Consider the following 23847-nt stretch of genomic DNA (forward strand, 5'->3'; position numbering starts at 1 on the left):
AGATCTGATCCAGTAGATCTGGGGAAGCACCAAAGAGCGAGCATATCTGGCAAACTCCCAAGGTCACTGTGGCTAACTGTGGTCCTGACACTTGGAGAGGCATGCTCCAGCTGTCATGACCGGGCATGATTGGGAAATAGTTGTCTACTTCTTAGCTAATTTAAGAAAAACAAAGACTTAGTGGGAGAGGTTTTCTTTTTAACCTGTTGGGTTACTGTTCCATATACCTAGGCTAAACTGATCATGTAAGAATTGAATAAATTTTGATTAGCAGTCATTGACTATGCAGATTTCTATACTTTGGTATGGATTTCAAAACATTTAATACACTAAAATACGCTTGTCTTTTGAATCGATTTTCCATGAGCTTTTTGAATGTAACTTAACTTGTACAGTCCATGTAACCTTACAATTTTTGCTAATTGATTATTAGGTTTTGTTGTTCTTGTAGCTAAATTCTTGAAGGACATTTTAATTTCCTTTCCTACATGTCTTTAGCCCTCAAGTATTGAACACATGACCTGTGGATGACCCTTGCTGCCCCAATAGTAAAGAGGACACATCCCTTATCTGTCATGGCATATGCAGCCCTGTAGAAGAAATAAGACATAAACTTGCATACATAAACCCAAGGCATATTGCTATAAAACTGCAAAAGAAACACAAGTGCTATTATTATAGGAATTCAAATGGAAGAGAAAATATTTCTCCCTGCAGTGCCAGGATAGGACATGGGTTTGAATCAGGTCTGTCTGAGTCACCATTTCTACCCTGGGCTGAAGACCAGAGAAGGATGTTGGGGACTAATTATCAAGGTCACAAGATTCTGACCTGGTTTTCAGGCAACTAAAGTGCTAGTAAGGGTTTCTGCTTCAGTCTAGCAATCATGCCTTGTGAGTTTAGAAAAATAAATCTCATGACTGGTGTCTGGCTTGCAGTTAACACTCCTCTCGGATATCTCTAACCCATATTGAAGTACCTAGGTTAAAATTCTGACTCCACTCTCAGTTCCAATTTCTTGCTGTTGCAGACCCTGGGAAGCAGCAATGATGCTCAAGTAGTTGAGTCCTGCCATGTTTGACGGGGGTCTGGATTGAGTTCCTGACTCTTAGCTGTAACCTGGCCCAATTTGGTTGTTGTAGGCATTTGGAGCATGAACTAGCTGATGGGAGATCTCTTTCCCTCTTCCCCGCTCAATTTAAGTAATTAAATAATTTTAAAAAGAACAGATAAACCTCAGGTTTCCCCTTGGCAATACCAGTGAATTTAATGGGCTCTGGGATATCAGTATTAAATGAATACAAAGCTCATGTATTTCTTTAACATTAATCTCTATGTTGTACTATACTCACCTGTTAACATCACCCCTCCAAAAAGTTTGGTTTTAAATTATGTATCCTTTAACCCTAATACTTGTTTTAACTTTTTAGCTATTTTCCAGTACATGTGAGAAAACTGATATGAGACAAAGTTGTCATGTACTAGATGGAGATTGCATTCAATTTGTGTTGCTCTATTGAATTATGCCAACTATTATGTTTGATTCTGTGACAAACACTGTGAAAGATTATTTCTAGTAAAATTAAAAAATATGTCAAACAAATCTAACTTGTATGAATCACTACAACCAATAATTTTACTTTCATATAAAACCTTGAAAATAGGTTAGCAACTCAAAGGAAACTTTCCTAGCAAGGACAGAGCATGAAACCATCAGTTCTGCTAACTGGAGAAAAGTTTTACTTATAGTATGTACCAAAATCTGCATAATTCTAAAAGGACTATTATTAGTTCTGTGAAACATCAAATTGTGTGTTTTTGCACATGAAGAAAAAATATATATGAAATAAAACGTATGCAAAACTTTTATTGCAAAAAGGCAAAGTGCCATAACATCTCAGCAATGTGATGATATATGTGAACAATAGTTATTTATGTTTCATTTCTATACTGAGATAAAATAAGATGCATATGTTTTTAGCACCAAAGACTTCACTCCTTCCAAAATTAATGAGCTTTAGAGTTTTCCAAATAATTTATACATAATAACATTTGATTTTGACAGTGTTGATCATAGGATTACAGTGTAATCATGAGTTAATCAAACAGAGTCACTTGTTGCCCAAGAAAAATACCTTAAAGACTAAGCCCATCACATTCATACTACAATAGCCAGCTCATTGTATTAAAGGTTGGCAACAGAGTGTCACTCATGTTTTGTCTTTTGAGCTCAGTCCCAGAACTTCCAACATTGTGATACACACTTGCCCTGCATGTTTTTAACATCCTTTTAAAAAGTAAAGGAACTCTATGAAGGAGCAGGAAGGGGAAAACTCAGTACTGGAACACACTTGTTAAGGAAGTCAGAAAATCTTGGTATTACTCCCAGTACATGCCTAATAAACATCTGTTGATGGATCAATTCCATGGAGTTTTTATGCTGAAAATAGTCCTTCAGCAATTCTATGTAAGCCAGGTCCTCTTTTGGCTATTGTTGACTTTGGCCATCACTCTGCCAAATGCACAAGGATATTTATTCATCTAGAAGCTCGTCCAACTCTTTGAATGTGAGTAATTATTGGCCTGCAGAGGGACGACAGATAATGCATGGATGAAGGTAGCCATTCTTTATGAAAAAAAATGGAATTTTTATAAAAACACAGAAACTAACCAAGTATTACCTTTTTAATTCTTCTTTTGAAATAATTTCCCAAAGAAGGAGTAGTGTGGGAGACACTGAGAATTCGCAGGGAAAATATAATTACCAATGTCAGTATTTCTATCATATATCCCTAAACATAGAATGAATGGTTATTGGCAACAGAGTTATCCTTAAGTCTTTATGATGTTGGCTAATATTTGCAGGAGCTTTATTTTTAAAGAACAAAGCTGTTAGGAAGATACATCACCAAAAATAACATCAATGAATGTTACTTATAATGTCTATGGAGGTCAGCTTGCAGAATCAGTACAAAAGGACAAGGAATTTAGCACAAATTTAGCAATTATTCCTAGGGATATGACATCACCATTGCCACCACTGGATGTCATTGTAAAGAAGGCTTTCAGAAATCACTTGCAAAGGCATTAAAATAAGCAGTTATTTTAGAGAAACCATGAATACCCACCCACAGGGAGAAAGAAAAATATACTAATGATACTGTTACGCACATGAAATTTGTTACATAGCATCATTATCTCAACTTAGACTAAAGTGAAAGACATATTTTTCATTTGTAAAATTGTTAGGTGAATCAAAATTGGCTCTAAAGAAGACTTTTTAAATTATTACCAAAATTGCATCTAAAAGTTTGAATAGACTTGTTTTTGATATATGAGATTAGAAAAAAGAATGTTCAAAAATGATGGCAATGTAGCATCAAGTGTGCACATTTAACTAAGTAATTTAAATATGATACTAATATAATGACTTTATACCATTTAAAGTTTATACTGCAATGAAAATGAGATATTTGTACATTTTGTTTACTTTTGGATACCATGCACATCAAACAGTGATTGATATGTGGTGGGCATTTAGTAAATATTTATTGAATGAATAAATATAATTGACTAAAACTTGGCCCTAATCTTCTCAGTAGGATAAAAAGGTGAATTTCTTTATGCTCTGGATATTATTATATTCAAATGCATGTAGTAATATCTTACTTTTGTTGAGTCTGAAGTGTAGATTCGTGAAAGAACAAAGTAAATAGCTTTGTACCAGTTAAGACCCAATATAGAATTATCACCAGTAACCATTATTTCTTTCCTTTTTAGCTTTTGTTTATTTATTTGAGAAACAGACAGAGAAAGCACTCCCATCCTCTGGTTTACTTCTCAAATGCCTACTATGGCCAGGGCTCTGCTTGGCCAAACTGGGGCCCAGAAAGTCAACCTAGGTTTCCCATGTGGGATGTGGGCACATCAACTTGCACCTGAACTGCTATGCCGTATGCCTCACCCCATTTTCTCTTTGCTTAGTCTCTCTCTAAAAATGTACCATTCTCAAAATATCTAGCCCTTTTACTAGGACCATCCAGTGTGAATTAAATGTTAGATGAACCATATAATGTGCATTTTTATATGCACCCATTCAAGAAGCTAATAATGCAAGCCCTTCAGAATGTATTCTTTTCTCTCTGTGTGTTTTTAACAAGGACAATAACCTTTCTATAGTCATAGAAGCAGCAGCTTAGAAATAAGTCTGTGTTATGGGCTAGGTTTATCTGCTTAGCCAAGTTGGAAGAACTACTTGCTATCCAGTAAAATTAATGACACGAACCAACACTTGGGACAATGCAAGGGAAGATGAAAATATTCTAACTTAGAGTTTTTCATCAGTAACAAAAAGGAACTGGAGTATGTACTTCATAAAGGCTCTTCACTTTTGCTCTAAAATGTCCATATTTCTAAGCTACTTATCAGCATTTCAGTGTGTGTAAAGTGGGGGTTCTCTATAAAATTGTCTAGTTGCATCCTGTACCTTCAGCACTTACATTAAGATTATCCTTTACTCTGATATAAGTAAGGATCAACAAGCAAGTTACACTAAAAGCCAATCATCATGCCACCACCCTTACAAAAAGCCTGTTGCTTTTCCTCACATCGTAGAAGCTGTAAAGGGTCCCAACCACCTCATCTTGCTTGTGAATTCAGTGAGCATCAATCAGTGTCACAAAAATGAACAAGACTGGATTTCCAGGTAGTCACTGAAATGATTGATTTTCATATTGAACTGCTTCCAGGGTGACAGCCTGGCAGCCAGCTCCTGTGTATTGAATGTCTACTTTGTCCTGAGAAAAGTTCTATGCACTGTGGGAAATCCTAAAACGGAGGCACCATGCTTGAGCAATGTGTCTGGGACTGGAGTTTCTCTTTGCACATTTGGTTCTTTTTTTTTTTTTTTTTTTTTTTTTTGAGTCACTACCATCAGTTACATGTAGAGAAATAACTGGGATAGCTTTGCTTGGGTAATACGTTAGGGCCTTTGCAGTAACACTCCTTGAAATACATGGGGAAATACACTCTAGGAAAACTTCCAACACCAAAATTTCATATGTTCTCTTTTTCCTAAGTTAAACAATAAAAAACCTGATATATCAATATGTGAAGCTATCTTCTCGGACTGCCATATTTTGGGCTTTGTTTTTCTATTAGGAAAATCTCCTCAGAACTTCTCTCCTTAAAAACCTTCAAGACTCCAGGCAATGGCTCACATTTGTGGCCCAGTGGGTTAAGTCGACACCTGCAACAGCTGGCATTCCATTTGAATAATAGCTCCCTGTTAATATGCCTGGTAAAGCAGCAGAAAATGCCCCAAGTGCTTGAGCCCCTGCCACCTACATAGGAGACCAGGATGGAGTTCTAGGCTCCTGGCTTGGACATGGTCCAGCCCCAGCCACAGCAGCCATTTGGGGAAAGATCCATTGGATGGAAGATTTGTCTCTCTGTCTCTGTCTCTCTGTCTCTCTGCCTCTCTCTCTCTCTCTATCACTCTGCCTTTTCTAACAAATAAACATTTTTATTAAAAAAAGACTCACAAGCATCTGTTCTATTTCAAATTTTATTTACTTGAGAGGTAGGGACACAAAAAAGAGAGGGAAAGACAGAGAGAGAGACAGAGACAGATACAGAGAGAGAGATCTATCATCTGCTGATTCATTCCCCAAATAACTCCAACAACTGGGACTGGGTGAAGCCAAGAGCAAAGAATTCAATCTGGGTCTTTCAAGTGGGTAGCTCTCTTACCTGCTTTATCCCAGGGTACACATTAGCAGGAAGCTGGAATTAGGAGCAGAGCCGAAACTCAGATCCACTCACTCCAATATGGGATGTGGGCATCTTAACAATGGTGCCAAATGTCCGCCCCCAGGCATCCCTTCTTACCATGCCCTGGGTCCAAAGACCCAAGCCCTCCTTTCTGTTGCCACAGCAACATGGGCACACACTTTTACTGCAGCAAAATATTCATGTGCTTTCTTGACCTTAGGCTGACTTTTTGGTCTTCTTAAAAACATTTATACACAGTTGCTTGCCCAATTATGCTGAGTGAAATTTTAGAAATACATAAAAAAGTAGTCAGAGTCTCTAATTTAGCAGTTAAAAATCACACTGGATTCCATTTTAGCTGTCTCTTTCCGGATTCTAATTGATTTTAAGTGCATTTCATATTGGTGGTCATTTATTAGGTATCATGAATTTCAATATTAGCAACTGTGAATGAGATACTCAGCAAGTTAATAAGTGAAAGGAGAATGTGCACATCTATTTATTTCTTTCCAGGATGAAAACCCAAAGAGAAGCTATACGAATAGATGCTTTTTGATCTTTCACCAAACTTTAATCTGATAGCCTCAATTACTGATTGGAAACATAAGTACAATAAACATGAACGTGTGGTCAGACACTTCAGGCTCCAAGTTCCAGCTCTTCCAGTTAATAACCACTGCCTGTAGTATGACTATTTAGGGTATCTGAGGCTTTGATTTCTTGTTAGTGAAATAAGAATTGTAATCCTTGCTTTTCAAGGCCCTGTTCATGATTTAAGGAGGTAAAGCTGTTCACAAACAGCAGGCACTCGTTAAACTGGAGCTATGATGATTATTCCTCAAGTCGTTCTTGACAGTGTATTTTGATCTCAGACAACATTTCAAGGCAGGATGTTATAAATTATGGAAACTAAAAATTATCTATATTAATGAATTCTCTTCTGGTTACTGCATTGTATTGATCAACTTTAAATGAATATTAAATATTCAGTAGATTCTTTATTATTAATATAGTCTTTTATAGCATTAGGTAATTAAATTTTGAGATACTTGCAAAATTAAATTGTAATTAAATTCTTATCCCTGATGATTCAATTTATGAACAAACCAAAATATCATTGACAAATAATGTGGTGAGCTGGGCTCTCTTTGGGGAAATGTGTACTATCTGGCTGATCTTAGAGTAGAATTTCTAGGGAAAGTTTGAGAAGCCTATATGTCATTGACTTTATGAGGCATGTTTACATGAATCATAAACTGATTGAAATGAACAAAAAGCTAACAACTTGGTTAGCTCAAGTTGAAGGACATTCTCATAATAGTAGAATTATTTCCTTACCAATAGCAAGGGTTTAGGAAGTGCCTTGTTTCTAATGACCTCACCATATTAAGTAAAGGCCTTCTTTCCACTTTTCCACTCACAGGAAGAACATGTGAGCTGTCAGCCAGCAGTCAAATTTCTGCTTACCTTTCTATGTGCTTACGGGATACAAAACATTCAATCTTATTTCAGGACAGGAAAAAATTTAAAATATCCTGCCGATCTCACTTAGAATAGTGATTTTTAAAGATTTATTTATTTGAAAGTCAAAGGAAGAGAGAGAGAGAGAAACAGAGAAAAAGAGAGATCTTCCATCCACTGGTTCACTCCCCAAGATGGTCACAATGGCCAGGGCTGAGCCAGGCGAAAGCCAGAAGCTTCATCCGGGTCTCCTGCATGCACAACAGGGGCCCAAGCACTTGGGCCATCCTGCACTACTTTTTCCAGGCCATCAGCAGGTAGCTGGATTGGAAGAGGGACAATCAGGACACAAATCAGCACCCATACGGGATGCTGGCATTGCAGGTGGTGGCTTTAATCACTACACCACAATGCTAGTCCCACTTAAAATAATATTACATATATTATCTGTCCCAAATGCCTGCAGATATTGCATGTTACTCTTGTGGTGCATGACAACAGCCAGGGCAGTCATGTAGAAACATTAAGTCCTTCTAGATCCATCTCTCTTCCTCCAGTGTTCCTCATTTAACTGATGACTGAATCCTGCCCATTGGATGTCTTGTTCCTACTCAGAGACTGGTGTGCCTATCAAAGGAGAAACTGGCCTCTCTCTCTCTCTCTCTCCCTATCTCTCTCTCTCACACACACACACACACATGCACACACACACATGCACACACGCACACACACACACACCATGCACTCAACTGAGTTAGGGAATAATGGATACTATTACTCCCTTGCAATTTACTTGAAGTTTGATGAGAGAATTCTTGGGGAAAATAAGTTGTGCATTCCCTAGAGGATGTGAGTCAACATGGTAATGAGACGGTTTCTTTCCCATGGCTTTCAGAATTCTGGAGGCCAAGTGCTTACAAGCAGTCAAGAATAACGGAGTAAGGCAAAGAAACACTGATAGGAGCTACATTTTCAACATTTTTTTGAGCAAAGATGTATACCCCATAAGCAGATTTCGAGTCATCTCGAATACCTACTCTTTCAAGAGGCTCTCTCCTAAGGTGGTGAGTCCCTAGGAGTGTATGATGGATAACAAAGACAGGCATGGGGGGAATGGCAGGAAGAAGCATGGGCTTGAAGACCCATTCAAGTGAGCATCAGCCAATTCAGGAAATGTGCAGTAACAAGGGCCCTATAAAGGGCCTCTAATGATCCACAAACTACTCCAGTGGGCTAGGGTTTGTGTGAGTATTGAGGCTACTGGCAACATTATTGGAAAGTCATAACTGTTTTCTGCTTATACTCCAACCTCCCTGGTGTGTGTCTCCAAGAACCAGTAGTAAGATGGGAGGGAGAAATCAGAGAAAAATGGTGTTGTGGCACAGTGGGTTAGGCCACTACCACCCGTATGGGAGCCAGTTTGATTCGTGGTTGCTCCACTTCTGATCCAGCTTCCTGCCAAATGCTTGGACCCCTGCAACCCACATGGGAGATCTGGATTGAATTTCAGGATCCTGGCTTTCATCTGCTTGTGGCCATCGGGGAGTGAACCAGAGGTTAGGAGATTTTCCCTCTCCCTCTCCCTCTCCCCCTTCCCCTCCCTCTTATCTTTCTCTCTCTCTCTGTAACTCTGCCTTTCAAATAAAGAAATAAATCTTTATTAAAAATATGGTGGAGAAACAGTAAAGAAAAAGGCAATTTCTCTCTTTCACACTGCAGGCCCAAAGTCAAGAGATGACCTGTGCTGTGTAGTTGAATATGAAATGAAAGGTTTGATATGGACTGGGTTGAGCTTTTTAATATTCTGGAATTCTTCCAAAAAATCACCAAGGAACCAGGAAGTATAACCCAGCTAAGTATGTCTGAAGATGTTTGAAGGAATAAAAAAATCATTTCTTATTTGTACCATTTTCAATTTGGCCTAGTCAATAAATCAGATCTAACAATCATTGATACCAAGATTGCTGTCTTGTAGCTGTCCCTATTATTGTTAACAGTATACTAGGAATACTTGTTCCTAGATTATCACCTTCTACCAGGAAAAAATTTTGAGACAGAAAATGCCTTTGATTTGTAATTTTACAACCTAATAGAAGATCAAGTTAACCATTTTTTTATATATGTGAGAGGTAGCATTACAGACAGGGAAAGGTGTTCCATCTGTCGGTTCACTAACCAGATGGCCACAATGGCCAAAGATGAGCTGATCTGAAGCCAGGAACCAGGAGCTTCTTCTGGATCTACCTCACAGGAACAGGGGCCCAAGCACTTGGGCCATCTCTCCACTGCTTTCCCAGGCCATAGCAGAGAGCTGGATCGGAATTGGAGCAACTGGGAATCAAACCAGCACTCATATGGGATGCTGGCACTACAGGCAGAGGTTTAGCCTACTATGCCACAGCATTGGCCCCCAAATTAACCATTTTTAAAAATATCTATTGTGGGTGAAGATTAGAGATGGGACTTGAGCACCCCCTTGACTTGCATCCTCTGGTCTGCTTTAACAAAACCCAAGAGGAAAAGAAAGCTAGGCATCAGAAGCTACGGGTGGCAGGCCTATTAATGGCTGCTCTGTACAGTGATCTGCCCTGAAGGAGACCCAAAAGGCCAGTCCACTGCAGTGGCTTTCAATGTGGTAAGCCTGGGCTTCAGCAGAAGTCAGCTTGTGAAGAGCCCTGGCAGCTCTGCCAAGAGTTGGATCACTGGAAATGGACCTGCCCTGGAGTTGAAGGACACCCAGGTCAGAGTCACAGATCTCATTGGCTCTAAGCTGAAAAGCCCTTCACTCAGCCCAGCTTCCAAAGTGACCACTGCGACAGAGTAAATGGCCAAATAGGGTCAGTAACATTGCTGGCAGAACTGTATATTTCCTGTTGGAGTTGCCACTTGCCTTTACCTGGCCAGCTCTCCTCCCAGGCCAGCTAGGTAATGGAAGTCAACAGAGTGCCTTCCCCAAGGAGGTTCTCACCTCCCTTAGGATGTACCCTACGAAGAGATAGATAAGTCTGAGTCTCATAATTTACAAGGCTTTAAAGCCCACCTGGTTATTATCAAGCCCCTTCCATCAGGTTCTATTTGCCTCTCAATCAGAAAACTTATTTGTAGCTTAGACAGCACCTTTCTTAGCTCCTCTAATGATTCTGTCCTTTGTTCTAAACCCTGTCTAGCCCACTTGGGCCTCATTCCTTTGTAACCATAGCCTCTACCCTACCACCAATGGCTCTACTCCCAACCTGTGTGTACTGATGGTCCTCTTCCCCACTTAACATTGTATGATTGTTCAAAATTTCTCTACAGACAAACCCCGCTACCTGTAAAAGTTGAGTGGCCTTTCTCCCAGTCTTGGCTGGGACCAGCTTTAAGCCACATCCATCAAACTGTCCTCACAAGGGTCCAGAGACCCCCCTACACTTCCTCTCCTCTATAAAATCCTCTCATTACCTGGCTAATGTTATTGTTAGGATCATTGGTTACTATTCTCACCCTGTCTTCTATACTACAGTGTCTAAGTGTTTATAGCAGGTTATAATGGAACAAACGAAGGCCTTCAGCACCAGGCAGTCAACCACATGCTGCTACATGGATATACTCCGCTCCCCACCCAGGAGACAGCGGCTTCAGACATCGCCCCATGCCAGTGAAGAGTACCTCATCACCCCATGTAAGGAGGAAGTAGCTCTAAAGACAGATCATCTTCCTTCTACCCCTCCTGGACTTTTGGGATTAATGTAACCCCATACAAATCCTGCTTTATAAAAAACAAAAGGGGGGAATGTTAGGAAACTGGTGCAGTTGTAGCCAGGTGGCTGCATGGCCCAGCTACCTGAGCCATGATCCACCCCCATCCTAAAGGGATTGGCTGCTCCTGCTTCCCTGCCCGCCCTCAGGCAAAGTTTTAAAAGGGCCTGTTCCTGAACACGTGCTCTCTTGGTCCTTCTTTCCTGCGCTCTCTTGGTCTCTCTTGGCTCTGCTCTCCTCTCTCCTCTTCTCTGCTCTATCTTCTCTCCTTGCTAGCTCCTCTCCTCTCTGTCTCTCTTATAGTCTCCCTCTCTTTTTCCTTCGCCGCCCCTTCAATGCAGTCTGTAGGGTGTTCCCCAATAAACCCTTTCCCTTAAAAAAAAATATCTATTGTAGGGGCCAGTGCTGTAGCATAGAGGGTAAAACCACTGCCTGCAGTGCCAGCATCCCATATGGGCACCGGTTCGAGTCCCAGCTGCTCCACTTCCGATCCAGCTCTCTGCTATGGCCTGGGAAAGCAGTGGAAGATGGCCCAGGTCCTTGGGCCTCTGCACCCACATGGGAGACCCAGAAGAAGCTCATAGCTCCTGGCTTCAGATCGGCGAGCTCCGGCCATTGCGGCCAATTGGGGAGTGAACCAGCGGATGGAAGACCTCTCCTTCTGCCTCTCTATCTCTCTCTGTGTAACTCTGACATTCAAATAAATAAATAAATCTTTAAAAAATATATCTATCTATCTCATGAGAGATATAAACTTTGCATCGTTTGCTTGCTTTTAAAAAGGAGAGTTCATTCATTCATAAACATTTAAGATATGTCCACTGTACAAGGGGAAGTATTGTAAACAAAAGAAATGTAATCCCTGACCCCATGGACCCTGTGGTCTACTGGGAAATACAGGACGTTCCTAGGCACCTGAATTACACAATGAGAACTATATGAGGCCGGCGCCGTGGCTCAACAGGCTAACCCTCCACCTTGCGGCGCCAGCACACAGGGTTCTAGTCCTGGTCGGGGTGCCGGATTCTGTCCCGCTTGCCCCTCTTCCAGGCCAGCTCTCTGCTGTGGCCCAGGAGTGCAGTGGAGGATGGCCCAAGTGCTTGAGCCCTGCACCCCATGGGAGACCAGGATGAGCACCTGGCTCCTGGCTTCAGATCAGCGCAGTGTGCCAGCCACGGCAGCCATTGGAGGGTGAACCAACGGCAAAAGGAAGACCTTTCTCTCTGTCTCTCTCTCTCTCACTGTCCACTTTGCCTGTCAAAAAAAAAAAAAAAAAAAAAAAAACTATATGAGGAGGGTCCTTAGGAGCACCTAGGAGTGGCACTTTGTATACATGGTAATGTGGCCCCTGAAACTAACATTTTTACTATATGAGCATTTATAGAGAATGTTTTACAACCCCTGACTTAGAGATTTGGCTAGATTAGAAGGTCCAGGATGTATCCAGCCACATGTCTGGCAATCAGCTGGACTGTGGGGCGGGTGTTTCTCTTCTCTTCCCTATGACTTCTCATCCTTCTGTAGGCTCATCTAGGTTTCAGAATTTTGTGAGTATGAAGATTTCATGAGTGTGAAGGCAGAGTTTCAAGAAGTCACAGGATGCATACAACAACGTGCCCATCACTTCACAGTAAGACACAAGACCAGACCAATTCAAGGAGCTGAACCTACAACTTCTTGGTGGGAGGAATGAAAATACTGTGTTCATGCAATGCTAGTATTAGACTGTAAGCACTGTTTTATTTATCTCCTTTATATTTTGACAAGTTGTGCTTTTATTATTTTAACAAACTCTCACATTTAAATGTAAAGTGTCCGTATCTTGATTGGGGTGCCATTAAACATGTATAGACATTTGTCAAAACTCATCAAACTAAACATTTAAAATGTGTATATCTGATATAAGTAAATAAGGTGGGTTTTTTTAAAAAGTATAGTGAAACACTATGGGGCTGAAGAGCTAAGGAGTTATCAAATGAATCAGTCTGGGTTCTCCAGAAATAGAAGTGTGTGTGTGTGTGTGTGTGTGTGTGTGTCACAGAGACAGAGAGACAGAGAGAGAAAGACTGCCAAGTTAGAAATCTGTAGAGCAGACTGGCAGGCTAGAAACTCAGACAGGAGTGGATTTTGTAGTCTTGAGGTAAAATATATTCTCTGGGAAACCTTAGGTTTTGCTCCTAAGACCCTTATTAATTGGGTACAGCTCTACTTACTTACTAAAGGTCATCTTTTTTACATAAACTCAATGGATTACAAACATGAACCACATCTACAAAACACTAGCAGAGCCATACCTAGATTAGTGTTAGATTAAATAACTGGGTACTTGGGCGAGCGCTGGAGCATAGCGGGTTAATGCCCCAGTCTGGAGCGCCAGCATCCCATATGGGCACCGGTTCTAGTCCTGGCTGCTCCTCTTCTGATCCAGCTCTCTGGTATGGCCTGGGAAGGCAGTAGAAGATGGCCCAAGTCTTTGGGCCCCTGCACCCATGTGGGAGACCTGGAAGAAGCTCCTGGCTCCTGGCTTCAGATCGGCGCAGCTCTGGCTGTTGGGGCCATCTGGGGAGTGAACCAGCGGATGGAAGACCTCTCTCTCTCTGTCTCTACCTCTCTCTGTAACTGTCTTTAAAATAAATAAAATAAATCTTTAAAAAAAAAAAAAAAACTGGGTACTGCAGCCTCACCAAGCTGACACAATAATATTTCTCTTTTAGGTAAAGGCCAAAAATATTTTTCGCCTGATGAAAGTCAAGTTAAAAATATCCATTGAAAAATATTTTTATCTACTTGTAATTTTACAATAGTATTTCTATTTTAGGTAAAGGCCAAAAGTATGTTTTGCCTAATAACAGAAAAGTTAAAAATATCCATTTAAAAACCATTTTTATCCACTTGTAATTTTCTGTAAGCTATGGATAGCTCTTAACCAAGTAATACTGAAGATTTCTTTCCTCTCTATTATTTTATCTTCTGAATGATTGTAAAGATTTTGATTTCTTATGCAAAAGGGTCTAATTAATATTTCTGAAAGCAGCATTCAATTAAAACACCTACTATAAACAACTGGACAGAAAATCATAAGACTGTGAAATGTTCAATGACACCCCCAATTACTTTGACCTAACTGAAATATTCTCATCCACCAAGAGTAGAATACATGCTACATAATATTTTCAAGCAAACATGGAACATTCTCTAGGGTATACATAAGCTGGGTCATCAAATAAGTCACAATATATTTAAGACAACTCAAATCATACAATTTTCTGACACAGTGGAATAAAATTATAATTCACGAAAAATAGTCCTGGGAAATCCTCAACTATTTATAAATAAAATATAGTAAATTACAATGGAAAAAAAGAAGAAATCACAAAAAAATCAAACTAAATTTAAACACTATAACTAAATAAAAACAAAACATCAAAATGCAAGCTATGCAGTTAAATCATTTTTTATTAAGAAACTTATAACTTTAAATATTTGGAACAGAAAAAAAGATCTAAAATAAATTATCTAGGCTTGCCTCTTATAAAAGCAGAAAAAAAGAAAGCCAAAATTAGCATAATAAGTGTCAGAGCACCAACCAATGAAACAAAAAAGAGAAAGCAGAAAAATTAATGAAACCAAAATTCAGTTATTTGAACATAAAAATTTTAAATATTTACCTAAGGTGATCAAGTTTTTTGCAAATTATTCAAAATTAGGAATAAAGTTTAAATCACTACAGATCATAGAGAAATTAAAAATAAGATATTATGAAGAAGTTGGTAGAAATAAGTTTGATAGCTTAGATGAAATGTAAAAGACTCCAGAATGATACAAATTACCAAAACTGACTCAATAAAATACAGAAAATCTGTATAGATCTATATGAAGCATAGAAATTAGTGATTAAAAATCTTCCCATAAAGAAAAACAAAGTTCAGATGACTTGATTGGTAAATTCAAACATTTAAACAAAATATAATACTAATGCAAAACAAATATCTTCCAATTCCTTTTGAGACAACCATTACCCTGATACAAAAGCCAGACAGTGACATGAAAAGAAAGAAAAGCAAATGGTAACAGTATAGTATAATGTATTTTTTATAATTTATATTTAAATATAAGTTAACCATGTCTATTCCCCTAAATGAGACAAATGTTCACTTGGCTGCATTTATAAACACAAAACTCATTTTCAAGAATTTGCTTTATACTAAGCAATGGGAAATCAGAAGCAAGGGGCAGACCAGTCCCTCTCTTTAAATTGTTCACTATCTTATCGGCCGGCGCCGCGGCTCACTAGGCTAATCCTCCGCCTAGCGGCGCCGGCACACCGGGTTCTAGTCCCGGTCGGGGTGCCGGATTCTGTCCCGGTTGCCCCTCTTCCAGGCCAGCCCTCTGCTGTGGCCAGGGAGTGCAGTGGAGGACGGCCCAGGTGCTTGGGCCCTGCACCCCATGGGAGACCAGGAAAAGCACCTGGCTCCTGGCTCCTGCCATCGGATCAGCGCGGTGCGGCGGCCATTGGAGGGTGAACCAACGGCAAAGAAAGACCTTTCTCTCTGTCTCTCTCTCTCACTGTCCACTCTGCCTGTCAAAAAAAAAAAAAAAAAAAAAAAAGTTCCACTATCTTGTAGAAGAGATCAGGAATGTAAAGAGTAGCTGTTCCTATGCTTTAAAAGCTCTATAACAATGCCATGAGGGCTGGCATTGTGGCACAACCTACATCCCATAGAGGCACTGGTTTGAGTCCTGGCGGCCCCATAAACTATCCAACTCCTTTCTAATGCACCTGAGAAAGCAGCAGGATGATGGCGCAAGTGTTTGGGCCCCTGTACCCATCTGGAAGACAGGATGGAGTTCCAAGCTCCAGGCTTGGGCTTGGCCCAACTCCAACCATTGAGGGCATTTGGGGAGTGAACCACCAGTGGAAGATCTCTCTCTCTCTACCCCTCTGTAACTCTGCATTTCAAATAAATGTCATTTTCTTTTTTAACGCAGTGAAAAGCAATGGTATACAAAAGGAAGGCTTCATTCACTTAACAACATTAACAGTTACTTCACAGGAAAAAAAAATCATGCTTAAACAACCTTAAAAGAATCTTACAGGACAGTAAATTTTTATAGTCAAGGAATTTGGACTTTATCTTGAATATGTCAATGTGTTTTTAAAATGTGGGAAAAATCACTTGGGCTCCTAGATAAACAGAGACTTGTCGGCTTTACTGTAGAAATACCTAAGAAGAATCTCTGTGGTGCAGACCAAGAATTTTCATTATCTAAAAAAAAAAATATATATATATTTGAAATTTATTTTTTTTGAGAGAGAGAGAGATCTTCCATGTTTTGGTTCACTACCTAAATGGCTGCAACAACCAGGCCTGGGCCAGGCCAAAGCCAAGAGCTTCTTCCAGGTCACCCATGTGTGTGCAGGGGCCCAAGGATTTGGACCATCCTCTGCTGCTTTCCCAGATGCATAAGTAGGTAGCTGGATTGGAAGTGGAGCAGCCAGGACTTGAACAGGAGCCGATATGGGATGCTGGTGGGCAGATGGTGGCTTAACCTGCTGCACCACATCACCACCCCCAAAACCAGAAATTTTCAATAACAGCAATTTAGTAGTTTGACAACTCTGAATTTAGTAATAGAGTATCATTAAAGGGTTTTAATGACATTTATGGTCCATAAACTAATTCATAATTTTATTTTGGCATGTGATCAACCAACTATTCTATTCAAATGGTCTCAATTTCCTCTCCATCATAAGATTTGTAAGCAATAATTCTGGAACATTCTGAACTTCTACCTCTTTGGTCTCAGTTCCTACTAAATGGGTTGATTAAATCATGCATGGAATGATGACTGCATTCATGCCATTCAGTCTTGATCTGGACTTGATCTTGGCAAGTGCGTGCTGAATTCCTAGGTTTTTGCCCAAACCTACTATGCAGTATTTTCTCCCTCAATAAGCCCCAAATCCACACCAGATTCTGTCCTGGTAGCTCCTCTTCCAGTCCAGCTCTCTGCTGTGGCCCGGGAGTGCAGTGGAGGATAGCCCAAGTGCTTGGGCCCTGCACCTGCATGGGAGACCAGGAGGAAGCTCCTGGCTCCTGGCTTCCGATCGGCACAGCACGCTGGCCGTAGTGGCCATTTGGGGAGTGAACCAACGGAAGGAAGACCTTTCTCTCTGTCTCTCTCTCACTGTCTAAATCTGCCTGTCCAAAAAAAAAAAAAAAAAAAGTCCCAAATCCTCTATTTTCAGCAGATATATTCTCATATCACCAATTAAATTATTCTTTTCATTTTATAATCATACATATGAAAAGTTAAACAAAAATACTTAAGGGGCTACATCAGGTGGAGCCATTTGGTAATAACACACAGAAATTATCAGGAAGTAACTTCTAAGCAGAGGGCCAGAAGAATCATTTGCATGATCATTTCAGATTGGAAACTGCTTTCTCATCAAAGGAACACTTGCTATTATCCAAGGCAGAAGGACAGATGTCACAGAGATGTGACCTTCAGACAAAAAAAGAGAGAGCAAACTCTGATAAAACCCTCAGAGAGAACAGTGCTCAGAGGGAAAGACCATGGCCATTAGAGAAGCAAATCTAAGTTTCAGAACCGAACTGAAATTTGCAGTAGGAATTAACCAGAGTATAAAACTATGTTCATACAGTTGATGAAGCTTCTCTATTATCAACATGAACTTTGAACACTTCTGACAAAAAGCTGAAATGTCTGCAATTCAATGAGGAAGGCAACCATTCAAATGTAGGCATCTTGGGACTGGGAACAGATGGGACTTAGAACAGATTCACTGGATGGCTAAAAAAGCAGAACACGAGGAAAACACCAGGGCAGAGATATTTCCCTAAGGCTTTTCCCAGTTCTTCAGTTAAAATCTACAAAAAGTTAAACATCAACACCTACACACTGAAAAGAGTTTGTTGTATGTAGTTTATTATTTGGCTTGCTTGAATTACTAAGTGACATTTTACCTTCTGCATTCTACAGTAAAGTTTCACTTAGTCAAATTCTTTTCTGAAGATACTGTCTTTGGAAAGTCTTGATGTACAATGTTAATAATACATTTTAGAATTTGGTAAACTTAACTAAGAAAAGCAGTAAGATCCTAGCTCTAAGAGACAGGATGCCAGATAAAGTCTCCATTACAGAATGAGGACTTACTAAGGAATGAACTCTGAGGTGGGTCTCAGGTTGCGTATTCACCCTCACATAGCCTTAAATTCATCTCAACTCCAAGCACAAGACAACACAGTTAACTGGCCTGAGTTTTCTCAAAGACTTATTACCACCTCAACTATCTGTAAGCAGCATTACTCCCTGGGCATTTCCAGATTGTGTTCACCAGGCTCTCTGGAAAGCCACAACCATCGAGCATCTGGTCCAGTAGAAGAGGGGTAATTGGGAGGCTGAGGCTCCTTGCCAACTGGGCTCAGTAGAGACCATTATGAACCCTGGCCCTTATCCCTCCCTGGGGGAGGCAGAAGTAGACAGAAGTATTACTGCATCTTCAGCCTGCACAAATTTCTGAGCCCTGCTTCAGAGTTTTTGATTCAGCAAATTTAGTACGGTACATGAAAATTTGGATTTTAAATAAATGCTGGGATGATGATGATGTCAATTTCCAGATAGTACCCCGGAAGGATTACTGTGTCATGAGTGAGGTGACAATAGCGGAGGTGAAGGGGGCAAGTGGGACTGAGTAAAAGTAGGAGACGCATCAACCAGGTCCAATAGAGATGTGCTTAGTTCACTCACAAACATCCTATGGTTGATTTCATATTACCTGGGTTACCCGAGGGTAGGCTATAAAGTGTGATCTGAAGAAAAGCTCCCTGTTCTTTTATCCAAGAAACATTTATTGAGTGTCTACCGAGTAGCAGATGCTGGGCTAAGCATTATGCATTCAGAAATAAAACAGGATCCTTGATGTTATAAAGAGGATTCTATTTTGAGATATTTAAAACAATGATTCTTCCATCCCCATAAATCATGTTGCCTCTGGCTTCTGATGTAATGGTTTCATTTCATTTCTATGGGAAGTCAGACACAGCCTAGAATAAAGAAATCATTTTTCAGCTTTAAGCTTCAAAAAATATTTTCTTGAGTCCATATCATAACAATAGTGCAAGCCAGATCTTGTATAGAGACAAATACTTTGCCGAATTCCAAAGCTTTACTGTTATATATCAGGAGCAAAGCTCGGAGATCTGAGCATAGAGCTCTAATCTATAGAAAAGGATTTGATGTAGGCACAGTTTCTGCTACAGAGAAAGGAAAAATACAAATCCCTCTGGCCCCTGGAAAGAGAAACAATTTTAGAGGAAAAGTGCAAAGAGATAAGCCAGGGTAAGGTTTTTGATTCTCCGGAACTCAGTACCATTAGTTTGAATATCCCCCAAAGACCCATGTACTGGAGTCTTGGTCCCCAAAGTCTTATGTAAAGTTTAATGGATTAATGTTAACAGGCAATACATTAATAGTCAAGACTTGATTTACTTACAACTTCCAGGAGGTGGGCCCAGGGGGAGGTCTTTAGGTTACTGAGAACTTGCTCTGCAAAGGCAATTCTCGTGAGAATTTTGGTTGTTTAAGCTGAGTTCAGCATAACATTCCTCTCTCTGTTTCCTGGCTCACCATGTAATTTTCCACTCACATGTGTTCTGACAGCCTCAGCCTGTAGCCTCCCTGGACGGCTGAAGCAAAGGGAGTCCACCTGATCTTTGACTGAGATTCTCTAAAACTGTAAACTGAAATAAAACTTAGCACCCCTAGCGCATTTTGTTTAACTGACAAAAAGCTGACTAATACAGTGTCCTAATTCCCTAAGCATGGACCTAGAGGGGCAACAGATACCTGGCGAACTCCAAAATGATAGAAACTCAATAACAACAAAGTTCCTAAACAACATGAAGAAGCATCCCAGCGCATCTGAATTGGTTCTCTGTTTCCTCTCCATCACGCCCAACATGGTGCAAGAACAGTCGAGTACTATCTGTGAAGTAAGGTATCTAAACGGCTGGTTAGGAGTACTGCTCCCCTCTTTCCCTGTGACTTGCTCCAGTAGCATGGTAGAATCAGAAGCCCTCTAACTGTATGAGGCGTGCAGAAGTGCAGATCAAGAATGGACAGCTTGAAGCCAGGAGGGAGGTGGAGCACCTGAATCCCAAGAGTCCATAGTGTCTGGGAGACTAAAGAAGCCAGGCAGCAAAGACAGACACCTAAGTTCCCAGCAGCAATCACGAGGACCTTCAAGCCGCGAGTTCACACAGCCATGAACACAGCACCTGGAGATGCATCAGGGACAGACACAAGCACCCAAGCTCTCCAGCTGAAATGAAAGGCCATCAACAGTGTCAACACACAGACCCAAGACCCTACAAGCGGTGATGTGCAGCTGGGTAAAATTCCTCCTGCATTCTGCTAACACATGAAAAAGCAAAGAAAAAAGGATTAGGGAGAACACTTGAAAGACTAAAAAAATAAGTTTATAGGGGCCGGCGCCATGGCTCACTTGGTTAATCCTCCGCCTGCGGTGCCCACATCCCATATGGGCGCCGGGTTGTTGTCCCGGTTGCTCCTCCTCAGTCTAGCTCTCTGCTGTGGCCTGGGAAGGCAGTGGAGGATGGCCTAAGTGCTTGGGTCCCTGCACCCGTGAGGGAGACCAGAAGAAGCACCTGGCTCCTGGCTTTGGATCGGCGCAGCATGCCGGCTGTGGCGGCCATTTGGGGAGTGAACCAATGGAAGGAAGACCTTTCTCTCTGTCTCTCACTGTCCGTAACCCTGCCTGCCGAATAAATAAATAAAAAAGAAATATTTTTTAAAAAAGTTTATAAAACTGAGACTTCTCATTTAGAAAAAAAACATTATCCAAACAGACCATTTGTAAACAGGAACATACTGATTTAATTTTAATGAGCAAGCATAAAATGCGTCATTGGTTTCGGTGCGGTCATTGTTGCTGCTGTATTTCCTGCCTGAGAGTGGGGATGGAAATTCCAGAAAAATATTAAAGAAAATTTAAAACTGAGATTTGGGTTGTCACGTGGAAGGAGATTCCTGAATTGCTCTGAATGAATTTCAAAATCAGCACAGTCACAAGGAACTTCTAATGCATGTGGCTATTGTCAACTACAGAGACTTATGATAAAATCACTTTGTTATTGGTGAATCAGGGGAGCCCAGGCTCCAACTGAGATAGAAATCTCTAAGTAAGTTTGAACAAGGAAGTAGGAACCAGAGGGAAAAACAAAAGGTCAGTCTGAAAAACAAAACATTGATCCAAAGATCCACGTAGATAAGTTGGATGATAATGATGCTGCTGAAACTGACAATGACAGAGGTATAATAAGACAACACGACAGTTACTGGAAACACTAGTGGGAAGGGACAGATGTCCTGGACATACTAGTTTTTAAATATATTTATGCAGATACTTCAAAAAGTTAATGAAATTAAAAGGTACTTGTCTGGCAGAAAACATTTTGAGATCTATGCCTATTTTTTTCACAGTATGCATTTTTCCATGAACGTATTCGTTTTCTTCACTTCAACTGAAATTGCGTGTTGTATTTCTCTCGAACACAAGCAACAGCCCCACATATCCATCTCAAACTGGTAGCTAGCAAGCTAAGATTAGAGGGACCTTTCTCAAAGCAATTGATACTAAGGGCACAAATGCATCTACCAAACACAGAGAAGTAAAAAGTGCACTAGAAAGAAAGTTCAAGAGTTGGTCTGATTTTACAATACAATTTTGAGGCTGACAGTCTGGAGGGGAAGGCAAAGCATGAGGGAGCAAAATTGACACTGCCTTCTGTTAGCTCACCTTTTCAATGTTAAACCAAGACCAACAGAGAAATGTTTCCAACATTTCACCACATATATTCTTGTTATGCAGTCGAAGCTAATGCCAAGTAAATGGGTCACTATGAAAAGCAGCAATTTAATTTTTCTCCAACCAAAATAAGGAAAAAAAAAGTATGATCTCATTTCTATTAACTTTTTAAGATTTATAACTGTTAAAGTATTTTTGCTCCTATGTATAAAGGTTTAAAAATTTTCCATAAAATACAAGAGCAACCAATTTCACCACTGAGTAAATGAGAAAAATGGGTTCTTTTTAAAATCAGCCCAAAGTGGCATTTAGGAACTTAGCTGAATCTTGCTGTACTGACACCATGACAAACCGACATGTAGGGTTGGCCTGGTTTTGTTTTGTTCTTCTCAATATCCAGTGTTGAAGTATTAAATTCTGGAAACGTTTCAATTGTAAGGCAGAGATCTGCATGGATTCCACCCAGGTATGCATCTGGGTTGGACGCTAAAGGGAGAAACACATTTGCGGGACCCATGTCCACTTCCTAGTAGTCAGAATATTCCCCCTTGGTATTCCATTGCCTGATAATCTAATTGATACCATGGGATACCTCCAATTCTAACAAATCCTTTCACAAATGGGGATCCCTCTAGTGACTTATCTGTGGCAATTTCCAAAGTAACGCTAATTTTTTTATAGTTGTTGGCACATCATTCCAAAGGGGCATGCTATCCAACAGTTCATGTTCCTGCCCTATCTCTTTGTACATCTTCAACTCCAAAATAGTACTTTCCTGATTCCATCAAATACTCACTCTATTAATTTCTTTTCTTGAATGTATTTCACAGTGGAGAGGACTTCAGTAGACAACCCAAGAGCTGGCTTGTTTCACTGCAATAGGAAATTTCAACAAATTTTATTAAAGTTTTTGATTGCAACCTCTGATCAAACAAATCAGACTGATTTAGTTCAGTTTCAAAGATAGCTGATCCACCTGAGATGAGACCAGCCCATTCCCTTTGTCCCCAGAAGTAACAAGCTATACAGCTGTCTCTGCTACTTTCAGAACATGGTTATGCAGTTTTTCCATTCTTAAATGGGCAAAACACAGGCTTACTGACCTCCTCTATCACGTTGCTTTGGGAGATCCACGGTGAATTTATGCAGTACTTCTCCTGTGTTTCCCTGAAGTGTGCCAAAAGATATACCAAGACCATCTATTACGCCAAAGCCAAACAACGTCACCTGAAAGTAGTGCTATAGGAACCTCTGCATGGAATTTATTGTCACATAAATACAATAACATATTAATTACTTTGAAAGGTTCAAATCAACACTGACTTTCTTTTCTTTTCCTTCTCCTGTTAAAGTTGTTCCACAATAAAAAGCCAGACCATTTGGTGGTACTGTGTTGTAAAGTTTGAGTCTTTGTTATATGATGCAGATGTCATGGTTCCTAGGAAAAAAAAAAAGTGGCTTGCTCAGATGTGAAGTTAGATGAATACCAGATACTTGTTGTATCTGGTCTTTGGGAAAAATGATCAATGATATCATGCTGGTGCCACTGCCACGGGCCTCCTCCAAGCTCTTAATGAGCTTCCTGGTAGTCCAGATTTCCATGTCCTGTCAGTAGCACTGGGGTCACCAACCATTTTCTTGCTTGCTAGTCCCTCAGGGCCCAATTCTGGGCAGCAGTGGCTCCTACCTTGCAGAGGGTCTCACTAGGACACTGTATCCTTGCTAGGCAGCTGCACCTGTGAGCTTCCATGAACTTTTTTGTACCTACCTTAAATGCATGGATTTCAAACAGTTTGTGCACCAAAATAAACGTATTTTAATTTCATCTACCATGAGATTTTTGAAGCACCTTTGTATAAAATAAATGACTTGTAGATAGGAAGTTGAGTGTGGAACTATTTACTGGGTTCTAGATTGTAACACTAGGAACTTTTATAGACTACATATAAGCACATGGATAATTCGGGATGGAGATAAAGATGGCTATTAGCCATTTCAGTCATCTTCTCTCACCCTACCAG

At 40.3% G+C, this 23847-nt stretch overlaps 1 pseudogene; it reads right to left on the bottom strand.

The window, feature by feature from the left end:
• Positions 1 to 22359: 22359 nt before the first annotated feature.
• Positions 22360 to 23460, bottom strand: LOC100348160 (eukaryotic peptide chain release factor subunit 1 pseudogene; annotated as a pseudogene).
• Between the last annotated feature and the right edge of the window lie 387 nt (positions 23461 to 23847).

The sequence above is a fragment of the Oryctolagus cuniculus genome, chromosome 4, assembly GCF_964237555.1.
Source record: "Oryctolagus cuniculus chromosome 4, mOryCun1.1, whole genome shotgun sequence".
Classification (NCBI taxonomy): domain Eukaryota; kingdom Metazoa; phylum Chordata; class Mammalia; order Lagomorpha; family Leporidae; genus Oryctolagus; species Oryctolagus cuniculus.